Source organism: Cyprinus carpio, chromosome A5, assembly GCF_018340385.1.
Source record: "Cyprinus carpio isolate SPL01 chromosome A5, ASM1834038v1, whole genome shotgun sequence".
Classification (NCBI taxonomy): domain Eukaryota; kingdom Metazoa; phylum Chordata; class Actinopteri; order Cypriniformes; family Cyprinidae; genus Cyprinus; species Cyprinus carpio.
Genome location: NC_056576.1, coordinates 11,875,451 through 11,895,139, shown reverse-complemented (window position 1 = coordinate 11,895,139; position 19,689 = coordinate 11,875,451). Strand labels below are relative to the sequence as shown.

The window sequence follows — 19,689 nt, the reverse complement described above, 5'->3', positions numbered from 1 at the left end:
ATTTCCAAAAACCCAATCAGCTTCTAGCATTCCAAAGGAAGTTAAAAGCTTCACGTATGTTGTGATTTTATTAGGATGCCTCGCCTCGCCATTTCTAAAGTGTGTTACAGAAGAAATGTGTAAATTTCACTGTATAAGAGTCTAACAATTACACGTAAGGACGCTTTGTGCCAAAAATAAGCCTTTATTCAGTACACACTGTTTCAAATTCAATGTTTCACATCCTTACGGACCAAAATCTGTTTCCCATTCAGCTTTCAGTCTCCTCGTCAAATCATATCTCTTTCCCTGGTCCTCTTTAATGTCATAAATATAAACAAGAACACTCATTTTATATCATTTCTGTTCGAGTCAAAAAACGCTTTAAATCAAAAAAGGCCTGCTACTTTATGTTTGAGTCCTCAACACCAATGCCATAGTCACCGTAGATGTGATGTTTTTTTAAGAAAAAAAAATTTTTATTAAAACAAAAAACACAATGATGCAAAATATATAACTGTTTCCATTGCAGTTTTGTGCAAAAAATTCCTTTTTCTACATTGCCTGAATTTAAACCACTCTCATGTGAGTCCTAAAAAATCTTTTTTGCAAGAGATGGGAGGTTTTGGCATCTAGAACGGTAACCCTGTTTCCATTGGGAGTATTTTCAATTGTCGTAATTTCCAAATTGCTGCACGCTTTGAAGGGTATTGGAAACTCATTGTACTAATAATGCCGTTCATTTCTCGCCTCAGTCACGTTGATGACGTACGCATGTCTGCGAACACAGGGTGGGGAGGTATTGCAAATAAATACACTGACAGGCCGGTAGGACAGGTAAGCAACAGAGGAAGGACATCCAGTCCATTGAGTCACCAGACATTGAGATATATAATTGGCAATTAGGGGGGTGACAGAATAGTCGACGATTCGATTGCTTCGATACGGAGTGAGCCCAGATTCGACTACCAATGCTCTCAAAGTCGAATATCTCGTCGGGGTGTGTTATGATCATGCCATCTTGCTAGCATGCGGGGGGTGCTCAAATGTTCCGATTTCCTTAGAACTTATGGTTTTTTCTCCCAATAAGTTCAAAATACAGCCTATTAACAATAATGCTGTAAATAAAGAATCTGAATAGAAAGAACAAAAAAGTTTAAAATGTTAACTATCTTTTAATCAAACATGAACATTATTTACCCCGTTTGTATCTTGCGAGCCGTCCGTTACACAATTTTCCCAGTGTTGTTACGTAATTATGAACTTGTCGAATGTTGACTCTGACTCTTGGTAATGTAGTTTTGCCGGCCCCCAAAACATCTAGGATTCGACTATCAGTCGAATATCACCAAAAATATTCGAAAACTTTCGAATTCGACTAGTTAAAGTCGGGTACACTCCTAGTTAAGGCTAGATTTGACTATCCTTACCCTACTCTGAATAATTATAGGGGTTAAAAGGTGTAAGATACAAGGCCACATCGACTAGCACAAATACATATATAATACTTTTAGGACTTAGTGATTGCTATTCGTGATGTGAGAGAGACTTTCAACCATGTCACAAGACACCAAAACTTTTTTTTTTTGTAATCAAACCACCTACCCTGCCTTCAAATGACTATCTTGTGTTCCCAATGCTAACCGTCTTGTGGAAGGGCCATTCATGTGAGAATTCAGTTGTTAACTCCTTGTAAAACAAACCCTTCTAAAGTAGCACTTTCCTTCCCACAGAACCCCTTCAAGTGAACAAAAATGCTGTTTAGAATTAGCCAGACAAGATTTATTAAGGTTGTATTTTGCCCTTGCACTAGGTTCGTTAACCTGGGGTTACTGCAGCGAGACTAAACCCTTCAATCCGTTTACAGTAGTTTTCGTTGGAAAAAACCCCGTTTTCATTATTATCAAGCTTAAGGCGTAGCTATATTTATTTGATTGCCAGCCTCTTTTGTTCCATCGTTAGGTCACCTCAAAGAAAATAATCAGACTCCCTATCTTTCCATAATAAATAAATTCAGTATGAAAACTTTAGGGAAATGTGTTGAAAACATAAAGAGATCTATCAAATTATCTAAAAATTACCATTTTAATTTTCATTTCCTTAATCTTCCTTATTATCCTTTATGAAATCATTTCCACATGAAATAAAACACTATGGCTGAAGCTTTCGTTAAAAATTGGGTTGACTTCACGACAATCGGACAGCAGTTTGAACCAGCACTTAATGTTCTTTAAAAAAGAGTACAAGTATGTAGTATGATCAGTGCTTTTGTCTGGATCGAGTCAAAAACTTACATGAAATCTATGCATAAAAAACGGCTGCGCCAGGGCGGCCACCACATGCAAACAATCAAGGTTGTGTTGTTCCATACGTAATTTGTCAGTTAGTTGCCCATGGCAAATATTTTCTCATTGAGATCAAAAGGGCTCTATTTTAAAACAAAGAAATATTCAGCACATTGGAATATTTAAAGACATATATAATCATAGTCTGTCTTGTTTGTCTTTTTTTTTATCACTTGTCTCTAGTACTTAAAAAAGAACATAATGTAAACATACTAGTATAATATGTGCTAAAGGAACACCCTCTTCGCTTCAGATTACATTTAAATAAAGAAATGGTTACAAATACTCCAAATATTAAGTGCTAAAGGTACTATTTAAAACTGGTCAGCAGAAAAATAGTGATTTCTAGACATAGACTTTTCTGCCCAAAACCTTTCCCTGTCACTGCCTTTGTTTTAATAGCACAACCACCTATCACCAACGTTCGGTTCCTCCCGCTAGCAGGTGCTACAATGCATCAAAGGACACAGCTGCTGAGGCAGATTGCAAAATATCACCGTACAACCAACACATAAAATGGTTTGAGATTCATCGTTGAGAACAAAAAAACAACAGCATCAACAACAAAACATCCTTCTTTGTTTTTACCGTCATTTTGATTGGTGGATTTGTCTATGCATTGCGATAAGAACTCACAAGTTTTCCAGTTTTAGCATTTGAAGAATCCGAGGTACAATACTGACATGTAGTCTCTAAAGACCATTCAAGGACACAATCAACGCTAATTCGATATGACAACCTCTGCACTGACTATGTTAAACCATAAAAAAGAGAAAGATGAAAAAACTGAGGCATTTCTCAGAACATTTTGCAGAACATCACACTATTGGAACCCATTGGAGAATCTTTAAGTGACCCTTTTCAAGGTGTCTCAAATATCCTACTTTTGTATAATTGGGGGTTACTAAGGGGACAGTCCTTACACTGCACCAAAAACAGCAAAAGTTACATAATCATTTAATCTTCATTTTAAAAAAAGCCTTGACTGCAGGGTTTAACAATCATCTAGTACTGTGGGAGAATTAAATTGAGTCACAGCTACAAGCAACACTACAGCCTTTTAAGCAGCACACGTCAAACAATATATAAAAAAATAAAAACTCTCAAATCCAAATTAGACCACAGCTTAACAATAACACAGCATACTGGGTGGCAGAATTTTTTTTTTTTTTTTTTGTTTTTTTTTTGACATTATACATTCAGTATAACGGAGATGTCATTTTTTTATTTTCATTCCCACCATGGCAGCATGTGACTTTGAATTTGTCATCTTGTGAATCTCAATCAACCAAACAACAAAAAGGGCAAAGAACTAGGAAGATAAATATCAAGAGAGCAAACGAGTGAAATGATGAAAGAAGAGGAAGACCAAAACAAGAATAAGTTTATTTTATAACTGTTTTTAAAAGGTGAGAGATGTTTGTTTTCTCCCTCCTACCTCATGCAGCTTCACTCTGACTTTATTGATGGCCTTACAAACCAGCGCAGGCGGGAAGGAGAGAAAAGGAGTGGTCCATCCTCATAAAAAACTGAAAAAAAGACAATTAAATAACATAAAACCAAGTGGCTAAAATCATTCACTTTAACTTTACTTTTGGTCTATTTCATCAAATAGTATATTATACCTTTACATACAATGTCACCTTAGATGTCATTACTAACATAAAAATGGTCTCAAAGCTAAGAGACATGAACTAAAGGGGCCAAAAAAAAAAATAGATATTGTAGTCCATTACATCAGATCTGCAGATCAGAAACAAACATTAAAAACATGATTCTGATACAATTAAACAATGGTTTATTTATTATAAATTTTAATTACAGTTACAATCAAGGTCAAACAATACACCTTTTCCAATATTGTAATTTTACATTTATTTATATACTAGCTTAATTTTTAGGTTTTTTTCATATGATTGCATCCCCTTTTCCTTTTCCACATCTATTAAATGTGCAACACTTACCTGTGCATAGGCTCTCTGGCTTCTGTCTCCCTTGATTTAACAAAACAGGACCTTGGGCATGTCCTTTACTCTCTTCAAGTACATTCTTTATCCACATTTGCCGATAATATCTCTCTTTCCTGTTTTTCTGTCCCGACAATCTCGAGACTGGAAGAGGTTGAGCTACAACAGAAGGCCTGATCTGAGCGGCATCCAGGAATAGTTTCCCGTTTTCTTCTAGGGCTCAGAGCTGCCAATTGGGACGTCAACTGGCTTGGCTCCTAGGTTACCAGAAGACCCAAATCGAGAGAACTGTCCACCGGGGCTGGTGAAGGAACAATATGATGCAATTATCAAATAAATTCTAGAATAACTGCACAATCTTAGAATGACTGGCTCAATGTGGAATTTTTTTCAAGGAACTGAATAAAACAATTGGGAGTCACTTCCAAGATAGTCGGATAGTCGGTTAACATAGTCTCAAACTAAATCACACTGGACTCCATTTCAGTCTTAAAATGTGTTTGAGTAACAAGTCAATAAAGTCATTTACAGTAATGCAGTATGAAGAATCTTAGGGAAAAAACTTGAAATAAACATACTGGGGACAGTGCCATTTGAATTTATTAGAATACTAAATAAAAAAAAGATAAAAATATAAAAAAATATATTAAATTAATCAGTAGCAGTGAACACTAATGTTTAAAATCTAAGTACAGTTTAAGGATTAATGGATGAAGTGGTTCTTTAAGTGATTCTTAATTACAGGAGCAAGCAATGCTCTTGTATGCTATTCAGTTTATGTACTGTCGTGACAGACTGTAAAAAACAAAATAAAATAAAAATATTAATAACAGGGAATGCATAAATTAATATTTAATAAAAACAAATAATAATTAATAAAAAATAATATATCATTGAAGATGGAGGGTAATGTTCACAACAAAACCATAATAAATGGCCTAAGAATAGCCATTTATTATGATTTTACTAGCCCTTTTATCAAAGGTTTGCTGTTGGAGGCTCTGATGGCTTTTCTGCACTGGAATCTGTTACAGGAGGGTCCTTTGTCCTTATCAATGCAATCTTGGGAAATTTGGGATTTGTCCAAATGTTCTAGTTTCCAGACAGGAAGCCCTTTGTTCGAAGTGCTGTCGGACTCTCTGGACTTGTTTCAAAACTTGGCTGCTTATGTGAAGAGTTGTCACTTGGACCTTCTGTATCACTGGAATTGTGAATATGCACTTCCTGTGACATCTGATTCAGGTGACAATTTATCAGCCTCAGGTTCATCATTGTCTTCAGGCTTCAAGTCTGGGTATTTGGACTGTGTGGCAGGAGGTGTCTGAGGCGGTGAACTTTGCCATGGTAAGCCAATTTTTCCTTCCAAACATTGATGATATTGCATCTTCCTTTGCAGAAGCCGGCTTCTCTTCTTGGAAGAGACCTGCAGACAAAACCTTTGAAACCGGAAAGGAGACCACTGCTCTCTGCTTGTGGCTGTGAAGGGTTGGTCTGACTAAAGGGGCAGGAGTAGAAGAGTCAAACAAAGAGCTGAAAGGGTTTGACTGTCTCTGCTGCACCAGACATCAAACCACCAAGCGAGGATGTTGACAAACCAGTAAAGGCAAAGATACCTTTTAGAAGGTGGTGAGGTTGGTAGTTTATCTTCAACTACTATTTTGGGTGTAGATGGTGGGGTTTCTTTGTCTCCTGGTGGTCCCTTTGAGGGTAAACCTGATTCAGATGTCTGTGTGTTAATAGTTTCAGATTTATCAATAATTTCCTTGCTTTCATCTTTTGTTTCATCTGGAGATTTGACCTCTTGTTCTTCAACAAGCTTCAATGACTCTGAACCACCTTCCTTCAGTTGTTTCTTCATTTATGAATTCAGTACCTGCCACAGCTGACTCAGGTTCAGAGAATGCACTTGGCTTATTAGCACATGAGTTCATTTGCTCTTTAGAGACTTGTGTTCCATCATGACTTTTAGTCACAAATTTCTCTGCCAGCTTGGTTTCATCTGATTTTGTTGCTTCTGTACCTTTAAACAATCCGAATACATCACCTGTGAGAGAGTCTGTTGGCAGGCTGGTTGGAAGATTAAAACATGAGCTCTTCTGCTGTTGTGGTTGTGCTGGAGCAGAAGGTGGTGATGACCTGAAGAAAGAGGTCTGTTGCACTGAGAAGAAACTAGAGGTTGCTGGCTTGCTAGAAGCACTTGGGCCAAACATTGACATAAACCCAGAAAATGCAGCAGGCTCTGAGGGTCTTTGAGACTCAGGCATTGTTTGGTCTTGGCTGATTGGAAGTGGCAGGTCTAGGTCCTCTTGATTCAAGCATTCCGGGGTCTGGGTTGACAAAAAATTCCAGCCATTCTTGGTGGCTTGGGTGAGCAGGAAAACCCACTATTCCTGGATGAGGTACAATAATGTCTAGTTTGGGCTGTTGCTGCTGCTGAACAGAAGAAATTGACTGAGGATCTAAAGATGGTTCTGTGGTTGCCACTATTATTGTTTTGTCACTTTCTTCTGACTTTTTGATTTAATCTGTTTTTTCCTTAAGGTCTGCTTGCTGGCTGTCAGACATTTTTAATTCAGTGTCTTTTTCTGATTCAACTGAAAAATTTTGTCTGCTATTTGTACATCAGCTCTCAAATAAGTTGACTCCCTTCATTCTCAGTTAATGCCAAGGCAATTGACCGGTGTCTTGCCATCTGTCTTCTGATGATAGACCTTTGAGCTAGTTGCTGATTAGTTGTATGCTCTGAGCAATTTATGTGAGGCATAGATTTTGGGGGCAGGTCACTGAAGGTCCACCACTTTAGATGAATAACTAGTTTTTGTAGAGAGATGAGAGCCATGTGGATCAACACTTATGTTGCTTGCAAATGGAAGCTCCTTATTCAGGGGCTGTGTGTTATTGGTTCAGCATGTTCACTTTGTTCTTTCTTTAGTTGTACAGAAGTTTTAGAGATATGCAAATCAGTTCTGTGCAAATGCCTTTTTATCTGATCTGATATATCTCACATTTGTGTAGGCACATTGGACTGAAAAGATGAGTAAGATGCTTGAGGTTTAGCTACATTCTTTGATGGGGGGGCAACATTTCCTCATTTCTTGACAGTTGAGAGAATTTTTTTTTTATTTGTTGTAGTGGCATATATAAGCGCTGTACATGTTGACATGTTCTGAGTGGATATGTAAGTAGTCCTTGGAGTTGAAAGATCTTTGACATCACCACCACTTTTGTTTCTATTTATGTCAATCATTATGTCAGCAGTCAGGTCAAAAGCACCAACATAAGATTTCTTAAAAGTGCTACTACCACTTTTTGGATATCTGCTTCCAATCCTTGATTTCTCTACTTCACTTCTAGTAAAATCCACAGGATGTCCATTTTGCAGAACAGATGAGCAATTGCGCTTTGTAGTTGAAAACAAGGACAGAGAAGTCCACCTGTTTGCTGAAGGGCTGAGATTCTACAGTTTGTGTCTTAGATATTTAGAGGATTCCATTTCGGTAATAGGTAGGAATCTGTTGCTGCAACAAAGGTTCTGTAGTATGACGTCCATTCAATAACTGCATTTGGTGTGGATCTCTAATAAGGATATAAAAGGTGATGTTTTTTGGGAGACCTGATCAGAACTTAAAAAAGAATCAACTATTAATGGAATCCTTTTGATTCTTTTCTTGAATATTTGTTGATGGCTGCTTTATCTTAACAAGAGTCATTACTCCACTTGGAAGTATTTCTACTGCTGATCCCTCAGAAATCTTAGAAGTTGATCAGACCACAGACATATCAATAGTGGATTTAATTGTGTTAGCTGGTGCCAAAGGTCCTTTTATTCCTTGAGGTATAGTTGATTTCAAAGAGAAAGATGACATGTTATCAGGCAATTTACTTTGCCCACAAATTAGTTTAGGATGCAAAGGAGGCTCGACCAGTAAAGGTACACCAGCTAGCCCTTTTAATACTTCAGCATCAGTGGTTGGTCTTGTCTTTACAAGTGACAGCACACCAGCTTCAATCATAACTTCTCTACAAATCTCTGTTGGATGTGACAAGAGTTTTGTAGACATGTCAACTACGTCCTTGATTGTATTAGCTAGATGATGTGGGTATTCTGTTGGGCTGTCCTAAAAGAGATGATTGCCATGTCATTTGTAGTGTATGAGTCTTTGCTTTGAAAGCAACCCACTTTAGCAGAGATGCTTCTGACTTCAAGGGACTGCTGACTTGAAGAACCACTATTCTTTTCTTTAAGTGTTCCCTGTTACTTGTGATGGAGATGATGACTCCAATATAACTTAACTGGGATGTTTTCAAATCCATATGCTGTAAAGAATCACTTTGTCTAACATTCGATTGTGATTGACAACTAATAACAAGAGTTTTCCACTGTTGTGTTGGAGGCTCCAAAATCAAAGACATACCAACAACCTCCTCATTGCCATCTGAGATTGATGCTGATCTTGCTCTCACAAGTGGCATCTCTTCCTTTTGAACCCCCTCAGTTGCCACAGCTGAACAAGTACTTGATTTTGCAGACATATCTAATATAGCTTTAATTGCATTTGCTGGAGCAGTTGCTGTTTTCATGATAATGAGGAAGCTGCACTGGCAAACTTGCAGTTCTGTTATAAGGACAATTTTTGGCTGTGTAAAACAGGGCCTTCTTGGAAAACTTGGAGTCATTAGATAAGAGATGTTGCAATGATTGATGCCTTTGTGGGATAAGACTTTTTCTCTGGCACTGATGGCTAAACAAGCAAAGGCAATCCGACAAGCTCGTCATTGCAGTCTCAGTTTTGATATTGATCTTGCTCTCACAAGTGGCAGTGCTTTCCTTTTGAATTGCCTCAGTAAACACAGTCGAACAAGTAGGTGATTTAGCAGACATCTAATGTAGCTTTTCTTGCATTTGCTGGAGCAGTTGCTGTTTGATGTAAACGAGAGGGTTGCACTGGCAAACTTGCAGTTCTGTTGCAAATATGGTTTTGGCTGTGTAAAAAAGGGTAAGACCCGGATTCACTAACATACGAAGCCGGGGTAATGATTGATGCCTTTGTAGGATAAGATTTACCTCTGGTGCTGATGGCTCTACAAGCAAAGGGAAACCAACAGAATCTGTATTTAATTTCTGTGACTGAGGCCTGTCTGCTTCTTACAAGGGGTACTGCTTTAGGTGCTAAAGTCTCAGTGATCGTTGACTCCATATGCTTATTGACTGTCTTTAAAGACATATCCAGTGTGTTGCTTTGACCAAATTAGCTGAAGCAGTGCTCTCATTATACGACGTCCAGTCACATGACTCATTCTCATGGATTCACTAGCAAGTGAAGTCTGCCTTATGAGGCCAATTTGTTTATTTTGAGCAGGCATGTGCAATGCTGGGCTTACACTTGTGATGTCTTTTATTTCAGGATTTGCATGAGGTGATGGTGCCCAAGGTATGGAAGTTGTACTTGGCTGGGTTTGGAACTTTGCTTAAATGGGCCTCCCTTGAGCCAATCAATTTGAACTGGTGTGTTGATGCCAACTTGAACGCTTCCTTTAAGGTGAATCCACCAGGACACGTATCTGAATACTGTTTGCTTGGGACATCTGCTCTGAGGCTTGTCTTGCAAGCTGGGGTTTTTTGTCTTGGTGATATGGGTGCATCATTGCCACAGCTGTCTTTTTGTATGAGAATTCCACTGTCTGGAGGAAAGTATTGCGGTCTGCTTCTTGGAGAGGCCGGAGCAGATAAAGTTCCCAGAGGCACATCAGATATCGTCATGGAATGATTTCTGACCTCTAGAGCTGGAAATGTGACATTGATTTCTTTCAATGTTCTCATTTAACTCACACAAGTCAGATTAACTTTTAGTTTTGCTTTTTTGTGATTAAAGTCAGCAGAAAACGATCATGAACATCCTTAATAGACCTTTCAGCATCAGTATCTGTTGGAGTTATCTCATTAACACCTTTGTCTTTTTTGCTCAAGGTTCCAGAGAAAGCCATAGGTTTACTAAAAAAAAAAAAAAAAAAGAAAGAAAAAAAAAAAAAAAAAAGAGTTGACTGGCCATTTGAGCCGTTGTTAAAAAGTAAATTCTGTGTTGGTGGCAAGGATAGTCTTTGATTTGACATCACCGTGGAAGGTTTTGGCTTCATGGGAACTACTTCAGTCTTAGAGCCAAATAAAAATTAGATGCTTTCTCTGATGAAGGAGACTGTGTTGACTGTGTGATGGCTGTCTTGCCATTTTCTGAGATGCAGCAGAAGGCTTAGATGCAGTACTTGTTGCAGTACTTGACTTGTTCTGAGCTTGTGGAGTAGGTAATATTTGCGGTGTAGTTGTTTCACTCTGCTGTGTAAACCCATCCTGTTTTGTTGAATTTGCTGGTTTTACAGGAAGTGACCTAGTTGGTGTAGGTGGCTTTCCATTGGCATTCAGTAGATCAGAAGGTTTTGTAGATGTGGCCTGAGGTTGTGGTGTAATTGTAGATCCTGCTGATGCTGTGCTTTTAGTTGTTTTTAGTTGTTTGTGGTGCAGTAGATGAAATAGAACTGAAAGTTTGCTTACTTTGAGTTTTCTGGTCAACACGCTTATCTACATGTCCAACCATGATTTCATGAATTTAAGGTTTCATAGTTGAGGGATGATATCTAAAGCCCACCGATAAAGTAAAAGTAGCTGGAGAAGAGAAATGATGCACAGATACTTCAGGAAAAAGGTCTTTAATACCCTGATTTGTCCAGTATGGTCCTCCATGACATGGGTTATTTGCTTTCTTAGAGAAGTCAGCTGCTTGAAGTTGCTCCTCTGCAGAAATTATACTTGGCTCTTGTGAACCCATTTTTACTTTTTTGAGTTTGTACAAGCTGAAGTCAACAGGTTTCTCTGTCTGCGCATTTATGGAGCCCTGAAACATTTGGGAGAACTGCTCAAGATTCATGTTCATAATCCTCTCTCCTTTCTGAAGAGCTGATTAAAAAATCAACAGGTGCATTTAGGAGCTGTGAGTCACACTGATTTTTTCCTGGTATCCACAGAATTTCATCTTGCCATATAAGAGCCTATGGATCTCCTCCATGTACTGTTGGGTGGCTCTTGAAGGGGGTGGCTTGCTGGGTAGACATTTGACTCTGTTCTGATGCTTCAGGCACACTTGTGTTGTTGGTCACACTGAACTCCAGAAAAACAGACTTTGATGACTGAGCTGGAGTATCTACTGATGCAAGTTTGTTGAAAATGCCTAAAAGCAGACCTCCTTGTGGTGGCTCAGGGGTTGATGATGTATGAGAGGGAATCTGATCTGTCTTTGTAAAGGCTGCCTTTTTCTCTGCTGATGATGACAGGATCCATGAGATCCTTGTTGTGATTGTGCTGGTGTCTGGTTGGTAGAAAAAAAGCCCAGAAAAGAATCCACCCTGTTGGCTAGAAGATTACTGGGGGTCACTTTCATTTGGACCAGATCTACTGGTTTGCTGTGTGGTTTGTGACTGGGGTTGTGCAGTGGTGGTATCTGTGATCTTAGTAAGCAACCCAGAGAACATTCCACTTGGTCCACTTTGAGGTGCCCGCTGAGGTGGAACTTGGTTTTGTCTTCGCAATTTTGTCTGTTACTTTGCCATGCATTAGGTTGACCAGAACACGGGGACTCCTGCTGTAGATGATTCTGGGAAGCTGGGTCTTTGGCATTGTTAACATCTGATTGCACTCATTACCAAACAGGCCAGAAAGGAAGCCACCCATCTGAGAAGGTAGTGGTAGTGGTTGGCTCTGTTTGTGAGGTCAGGCTACTACTCTCTGGGGCTGTTAGCTTGTTTAAAATCCTGAAAACATTCCACTTGCTGTAGCAGGTTTGTGGTTGTGAATGTGCATTTGGTTTGCTGGATTGTTGTTGGTTAGGCTGACTGCCAGAAACCACTTGGGCCGTTGTGAGGCTTCAAGAGCACTATCTGTAAGTTTTAAGAGTCCCCCCAATAAGTCCTGCTGTTTGACTTGGAGGTGGTTCAGTTGGTGGTGGCTGAGATGATGGTGGTTAACTCTTTGTGTCTGATTGTTGTTGACTTGTGTTGATTACTGTTCTGTTGTGATGGTTGATGCTGCTGAGGCTGGGATACCTCTTTCAGTGCTGGGACAGTCTCAGGGGTTGCCTTCAAATGTTCAAATAAGAAACCTCCAGACTGAGGCAGAGGTGAAGCTCCTTGAGAGGGCTCACTGGATTCACCCTCCAAAGTTACTTTGCTTCGGGATATTCAGATTTTCAGGATTTGGTGCTGCCTGTGCAGGTGCTGTTTGTGGGGCTTGAAACTGTATCACTGGCCAATTTGAATAACCCCAGAGAAAATTCCAGTGCTCTGCTGTGATTGGCTGTGGCTTTGAGCAGCTGCAGGTGATTCTTGAAAGGCGTTTCCTTTATTGGAGGGTGTGTTGCTGTTGTGGGCCTGTTGATTGGCTGCTTGTGGTTAAACTTTCAGAGGCAGCCATTTTCAGTATTCCAGACAACATCCCTCCTGACTGAGCCGATGCAGCCCCCCTGGCTGAATCTGGCTTGGATTTTGGGTGCCCATAACAGTGGAAAGTAGCCCTGAAAGTACTCCACCCTGTGGAGGTTGACAGGAGCTGCCTGGGGCTTGATTACTTGTTACCACATAAAAGACCAGATAGCAAGCCCTGAGACTGAGGTTGTTTCCTGTGAATCATTTTGTGTCTTTGGCTGCACCTGAGTGTTTGGATGGCATTGATCGTCTGGCTTGGTATTTGATCTATCTTGAAGTTTAGATGCATTTTCATTTCTATCAACTGTATCCAGTGCATCTATTTTAATTCTCTTTTGATTTTTCAGTAGACAGCCACTCATTATGACATTTTGCTGCAGCATCTCTTTCTGCAACTATATCTGCAGAAGCTTCTTCAACATTGCCTGGTTTTTCAGGATTCACAACAAACAGTAGTAATATTTTTGTGTAGTTGCTGTTTGAATGAGGCTTTTGATGAGGCTGGTGTTCCAGTCTGTGGCTTTGGTGGTAAAGTTGAGCTTGCTTTGAATAGATTGGACAACAAGCCAGTATCTGCATTTCCTGTTGGAAACACTTTAAAGCAGTACAGAACGACTGGACAGTGGTGATTTAGCCCCAGTTTGGGGTCCGCCAGATCTAGGAGTATTGGGATCTTTACCTGTTGTCAGTTTTAGAAATCCAGACAGCATACCACCTTCTTGTTTAGGCACCTGAGTATTGACTGGAGCATCTGAGGAAAAGAAAGGGAGCTTTAATTTATTGCCAAAAAGTACCAGACACATCCTCAGATTTTGGAGCCTCACAGCTTGCTTAAAAATAGAAAACCCCGAAGGGACCTCAGTTGGCTTATCGTCGGGAGCATTGTTTGATATGAGTGAGTTCAATGACTTTTTAAAAGGGGCTAAATAATCCAGTGTCTTCTGCGAGTGTTTGACTGGCAGGCTTTGCCTCAGTTTTACTCTCTACTAGCTTGTATGTAACACATCTGGGCATGGAATCAGGTAATTCACCAGATGATTCTGTGTCAGGTAAGAGCTCTACTGATCCACTTCCTGATCCCCCAAATGAGGACTGGTGCTCAGGTTGTGTGCCAGACCCCTCTAAAGACAAACTTTGGAATTTCTCCATAGATTCTTCTTTATACTCTGCATTTCCCTGAGATATATTTGGTTGTGAAATAGTTTCAGCACTAGATTTGTCTCCAAAAAGCCTGAAAGGGCTCAGTCCTTCCTAGCACTGAATCAACCACTGTTTGTGTCTGACTTGAAGTGGAGTCCTGAGTTTGAGAGCCACTTGAATCAGCAATGATTGTAGCATTAGTCTCTGATGTGGCACTAGCTGGTCGACTGACCTCTGGGGACTGAAATGGCAAGAGCGACTGCAAAGAGAACTTCTTGTCTGCATTAGATTCCTGATTAACTACCTGATTAACAGGTAGTAAAACAGCCACTGGAGTTGGACTACAAGTTGATTTAGGTATGAAAGAGAACAGTTTGGAAATACCAGACTTTGACTGGGGGGAACTGGAGATGGAGTTTTTGTTGTAGTTTCTGTTGATTCTGTATCTTCAGATGCTGTTTTTAGTACTTGTGATTAATTTAAACAGAGCTCATGGTGTTTTTAACACCCACAATACCTTTTTCCCAGCTTTTTCCTCTTTTATCTCAGCTGATTTACCCTCAGTTTTTCTTTTCTTCACTCTCTGTTTCTGTTTTTGTGACAGACTTTTGCATTGATTCATATTTACTCATTTCCTCCTCTCGTCCAGCTAGATATTCTGACACAGAGCCGACTAAGTTCTGAAGTTCGTCCATACTATCATGATACTCCTTATTTGGCTTCTGCACAGATGACAATATTTCATCTGGACCCCATGTGCAATCATTCCCCATGCTGCTCTGTTGTTCATAATAGCCTTATGACCATTCATCATAAGAGGAAATAGTCTTGCGTTATTGTAGTAACTGTCATATTCCATACTGTGCATCCTCTTCTACAAATGCCATGTCATCTAGCTCCTCTTCAGACCCAAGAGAGAACTGCATTTCATCAGATCCTGCAGACCCATATTTACTTCTTGCTCTCATCCTGGCTTCCTCTTCCTCACAATAAATTGTATAGTTTCTCAAGGGTGTCTTCAAATGAGTTCTTGCCCACATCTTGGTTTTGTACAACAGCTCCTCTGAATATGATGTTTGGTTTGCCTTGCGAAGTTGCCTAATTGAAGAAATGATGGAAATTTCAGGAGGGGAAATATCATCCTTGAAGTTTCTAGCTCCTTATAGACCAAACGGACCTCACTGCTGCCTGTGGCTTCTCTCCTTATGGGGATTTGCATAACTCTACTGTCTGGTAAAACCGACTGTCTTTGGAGTCACCCAGACTACTCACGATTCAATAAATTTCACTCTTGGTGTCATCATCGTCACCCCCCATGTTTTCTGCTCTGGTTCCAGGTAATCATCCAGTATGTTGTCATTAATTTTGTATTTGGTCTCCCAGTCTTCAACCCCCATACCTGAGTCCACTGGAATCATTCTGACATAATTTGTACCACTTGAAAATCTGGTTTACCTAAAGTGAAAGTGCCAGGTGGCATGGATGAGGAGAAGAATGAACAGGAAGAGAAATGAACAAAATCTTAAATTAAAATATATAGATGGATATAAAAAGAAAGACAGAAAAAATGAAAATGTATGAAACAACTAAAATTTTACATTTTTGGAGCTAAACTGATAGCAAAAATTAATTTCTTGATGATTTTAATTCTTAAAATTTTATTTTAGAAGCAACTCTTAGATATTACTCATAGATCATATCTTGAATATGTGTATTTTTGTCTTACCGCACTGATAGTCTTTGGCACACTACCCTTGTTTTAATGCAAACTTTAAACAAGAAAACAAGTTTGTCAGTGCAGAAAGACAAAATACAAGTATATTCAAGACTTTATCTGAAAACAAGTCATAGTATTCTTATTCAACGTTTGCTTCAGATAATTGCAATATTGAAAATAAACTTTTTTAAGGATTTTTTTAGATAATGGGTGGGTAATAGAATATTTAAAATATGCCAAGATGTATACGTGTTTGTTTAATCAAGTGTTCAAACATACCTCTGTTCCCTTCCTTCTCTATAATCCAAGTCATAGCTCTGGATAGAGTCTGTCCTAGATAATGCATGGATTCTGTAACCTTCGGCCAATAGGGTACTGATGTACAGAGGAATTGGGTTGAGCTGTGGTGTGGTATTGTTGGAGGCCTGCTGTTTGTCTCACTGCGGTAATCACTGTCCCTGTCATCCACAGCACTGTCATGGTCATCAAAAGCTACAGCATAACGAAATACAGAATTGAGTAAAGGGTGGTCAGGGAGAACTACACCTTAAACTTCAAATGAATTAAATTAAATGAATGCAGAGACTCCAAAGACAATGCTAAAGCAGTGACAGTTGTGGTATAGGTTATATTCCAGCATAAATTATATTCAACTAAATTTATTAGTATTATTTTAAACTTCCTATTAAAAGAGAAACTACATGGAATATTTTTACTTGTAAAAGATTGTCACAACACTGCATAAAAGCTAAAAGGAAATTGAAAATGGTAATAAATAAATAGATAAAGGTGATGGAGATGTTATTTGTTAATTACACATTTCTAAATACAAATCACATTCACAACAAATAAATGCATGAAGCACAAATATATGAATAACGAAGGAATAATGAATAACCAAAATAGGAAAGGAGAAAGAATTTCAGTTTACAAATGCACTTAACTTCAATAGTAAGTTACCAATGAAAATGAAATGAATCAAAAGCATTTGTTGCATTTGACAGCGTAGCCTAACTGATAGAGTGTCGGACTTGTGTACCCTGAAGGTTTCGGCTTCGAGTCTCAGGTCCCACAATGGTATGACATCACACTTTGCAGCGTCTTTTCAAAAGCTTAAATTCAACACATAACAAGTAATAATAAATCTAAAATGTAAAATTATAACAATCTACTCCACTTTCCTGCAATGCTGCAGTTTTACATTTCTGTTCTTTTAATTCAGCTAAAGGTCATGCCGTGATGTTTTGATCTTTTCTTGGTAACACAGATTCATGTGATATTAATTTGCTGATCAGAGCTCCCCAAACTTGAACCTATAATGCAGCGAAATCCAAAACTTTTTTGCATGAGATTGCATTTCTTCTTTCCCACATTTGCATGTGTATGAATGGAAGTCAATTGACCGAAAAGTATAGTGTGAATGCTCCTTAAGATGGAAAACATCAATTCAGTCTAGTGTGTCAAAACATTTGACTGGTAGTGCATATTACACATATGTTTGCTAATTTGTGTAATGTAAAAATACAATTTTCCATTACAAGTTCCTCCAACCGAACCTTATTCACTCTTTCTCTCTCTGTAAATGAATAAATGGTAAACAGAAAGAATAAAGAAAAAAAGAAGTAAAATGATGATTAGTTCCAAAACACAAAGTACATACTCTGCTGGTCATTCCATCCAAAGTATGTCCAGTCGCCTAGTGGTGTGGAGAAAGTTAAACAGCAGAAGATAATGGTAACACTTTACAATAAGGTTCCATTTGATAACATTGATTAACTACATTAGTGAACTTCATTAATCATTTACTAATACATTATTAAAACCACAATTTGTATTTGTTAATGTTTAACAGACCTGAGCTAACATGAACTAAGAATAAATAGTTGTTCTAACGACTTGTACTAAATACTTGAACACTAACAATGAGCATTTCATTTGTTAGTCAATGCATTAACATTAACTAATAAAGTCTTATTGTAAGTGTTACTTATGCAAATATAATTGCATAACCCACAGAGAGTGTTTAAAGAGTTTGCAAGCAATTCTGCTTTCTTGATTATTTAATATCATAAATCTACTTCTGTATTTTTCTTATTACAAATTTCTCTCGAGTATTTCAGGAAATTACTTCATGGTTGCGTAGGTCACCCAAAAATGAATATTCAGCAATTATTTATTCACATTCATGTTGTTACAAATCTCTATGACATTCTTTTCCATGGAACAAGAAAGTAAATTTCACAGAGATGTCACATAGTATTCACTTCCACTTTATTGATTTTTTTCATACAATGAAAGTAAATATTGACTATCATAGTCTCATTCTGCATAACATCATATTTTATGTTCCAAGTAAAAAAGAAAGTAATAAAGGTTTAAGTTAACATAAGAGAAGCCTCTTTTGTTGAGTGTACTATCCTTTTAACCAAAAATAAATCTTGACACTTGCAATATTAATACAACAAACAGAACATAAAAGTCTGAATGCCATAATCATCAGGGTTAATGCATCACAATAGCTATAAACTACTGCCATCTACTGGCTTGAAAGCTACTCATCAAGTAATTTATATTTTTTTCCCCCCAGTAAAAGCGAGAAGAGAATACTTACAGCACTGCGAGGGCGCTGAGGGCAGCTGTCTTCTCTGTGCTTCATCTTGCAGTGAATACTATTCAGAAATTTATGGGAAATTAATAAAATGGTTCAAATTCATGCTAATACGCAAAGTATTTCAGCTAACATCAGTTTTAATACTGGTGTCTGTTTTCATAAATGAGGTGAATCGAAAAGCCTAAGCTAGAGGCTTACTTAAACTTGTTTTACACTGGCTAAGACAACAATAAACCATGTCTGCTAGGAATCATTGGTAACTACGATGTGATGTTCATTTGCTCTAATCTTCCCCTCCATTGGTTATACAGCACATCTTAGTGGTCTTTTGAAAGTAGAACTGTAAGGCCCTTGCAGTGCTCAGTGCTCACAGCAGGAGGCAGTAAAAGATCATTCTTATAACTAAACTGTAGAATTCCAGAATTTTTTGGTTTAGCAAATGCAATGTTGATTAGCTCAAAATACCAAATACAAAATACCTGATACAATATACAAATTCAACATAACCAAAATCATTTTTGGTTTATTTTTTATATATTTAAGAAAAGGTTCCGAGTTTCAGGCAACAGCTGAAAATGAAAAAGAAAAAAAAAACAACCCTATACAGATTTCCATTTGTTGGATATGAAAAAAAAATATCACATCTCACATATAAAACTCACTCACTGATTTACTTATTTGAAATTTTGAATAGTGGTAACTGCTGCCCAGGTCCATCAAACTAACATGTTACTTCTACTGTACATATTCACACATCTCTACTCCATCTAAACACACACAGTCTGTACCTCATCATGTGTCCTCATAGAGTTGATGCGCTCCAGCTTTTTAGTCCAGTACTGGGGCCTCGTCGTCAGGGATATCTGCACAAGCAAACAAAATTAACAGAAATAAGGGCAAAGGAAAGTCTGATATCTTTAGATAAAACTACAGCTTCCACTGTTCCAATGCGCCTCTTGCTCCTCCCGCTGCTACCTTCCAGATTTTTCGGTCCGCGTAGCACTTAATTCTGTATTCACAGTGTTTAATATGGCATGAGACACAGTAGTTACTGCAGGAATATCACAAATACATCAGCACACTTTGCTTCCACTCTTGTTTCCCTTAGATGTTCTTCATTTACGTCTCCTTAATTCTCTCAATTCATTTAGATTTTTTTATATCAAACAGTGGCCCTAAAAAGTACTTGGACACTTAAAGGGATACTCAAAACAGTAATATTATATTGGTTTGCAAAGTCTTAAAGGATACTCTAACCCAAAATGAAAAGTTTTGTCATTAATCACTTACGACCATGTTGTTCAAACCCCGTAAAAGCTTTGTTCGTCTTCAGAACACAATTTAAGTTATTTTGGATGAAAACCGGGAGGCCTGTGACTGCCCCATAGACTGCCAAGTAAATAACAGTGTCAAGGTCCATAAAAGGTATGAAAGTCCTCGTCATAATACTCTATCTGCCAT

The 19,689-nt window shown here is 38.3% G+C and overlaps 1 long non-coding RNA gene across 1 annotated transcript; it reads right to left on the bottom strand.

The window, feature by feature from the left end:
- Positions 1 to 16,035: 16,035 nt before the first annotated feature.
- Positions 16,036 to 19,068, bottom strand: LOC122142645. Its single transcript, XR_006158708.1, has 4 exons — positions 19,017 to 19,068; positions 18,229 to 18,286; positions 17,278 to 17,313; positions 16,036 to 16,109 (listed from the first exon to the last, which is right to left on the bottom strand). It is a non-coding gene; the product is annotated as an uncharacterized LOC122142645 (long non-coding RNA).
- Positions 19,069 to 19,689: the final 621 nt, after the last annotated feature.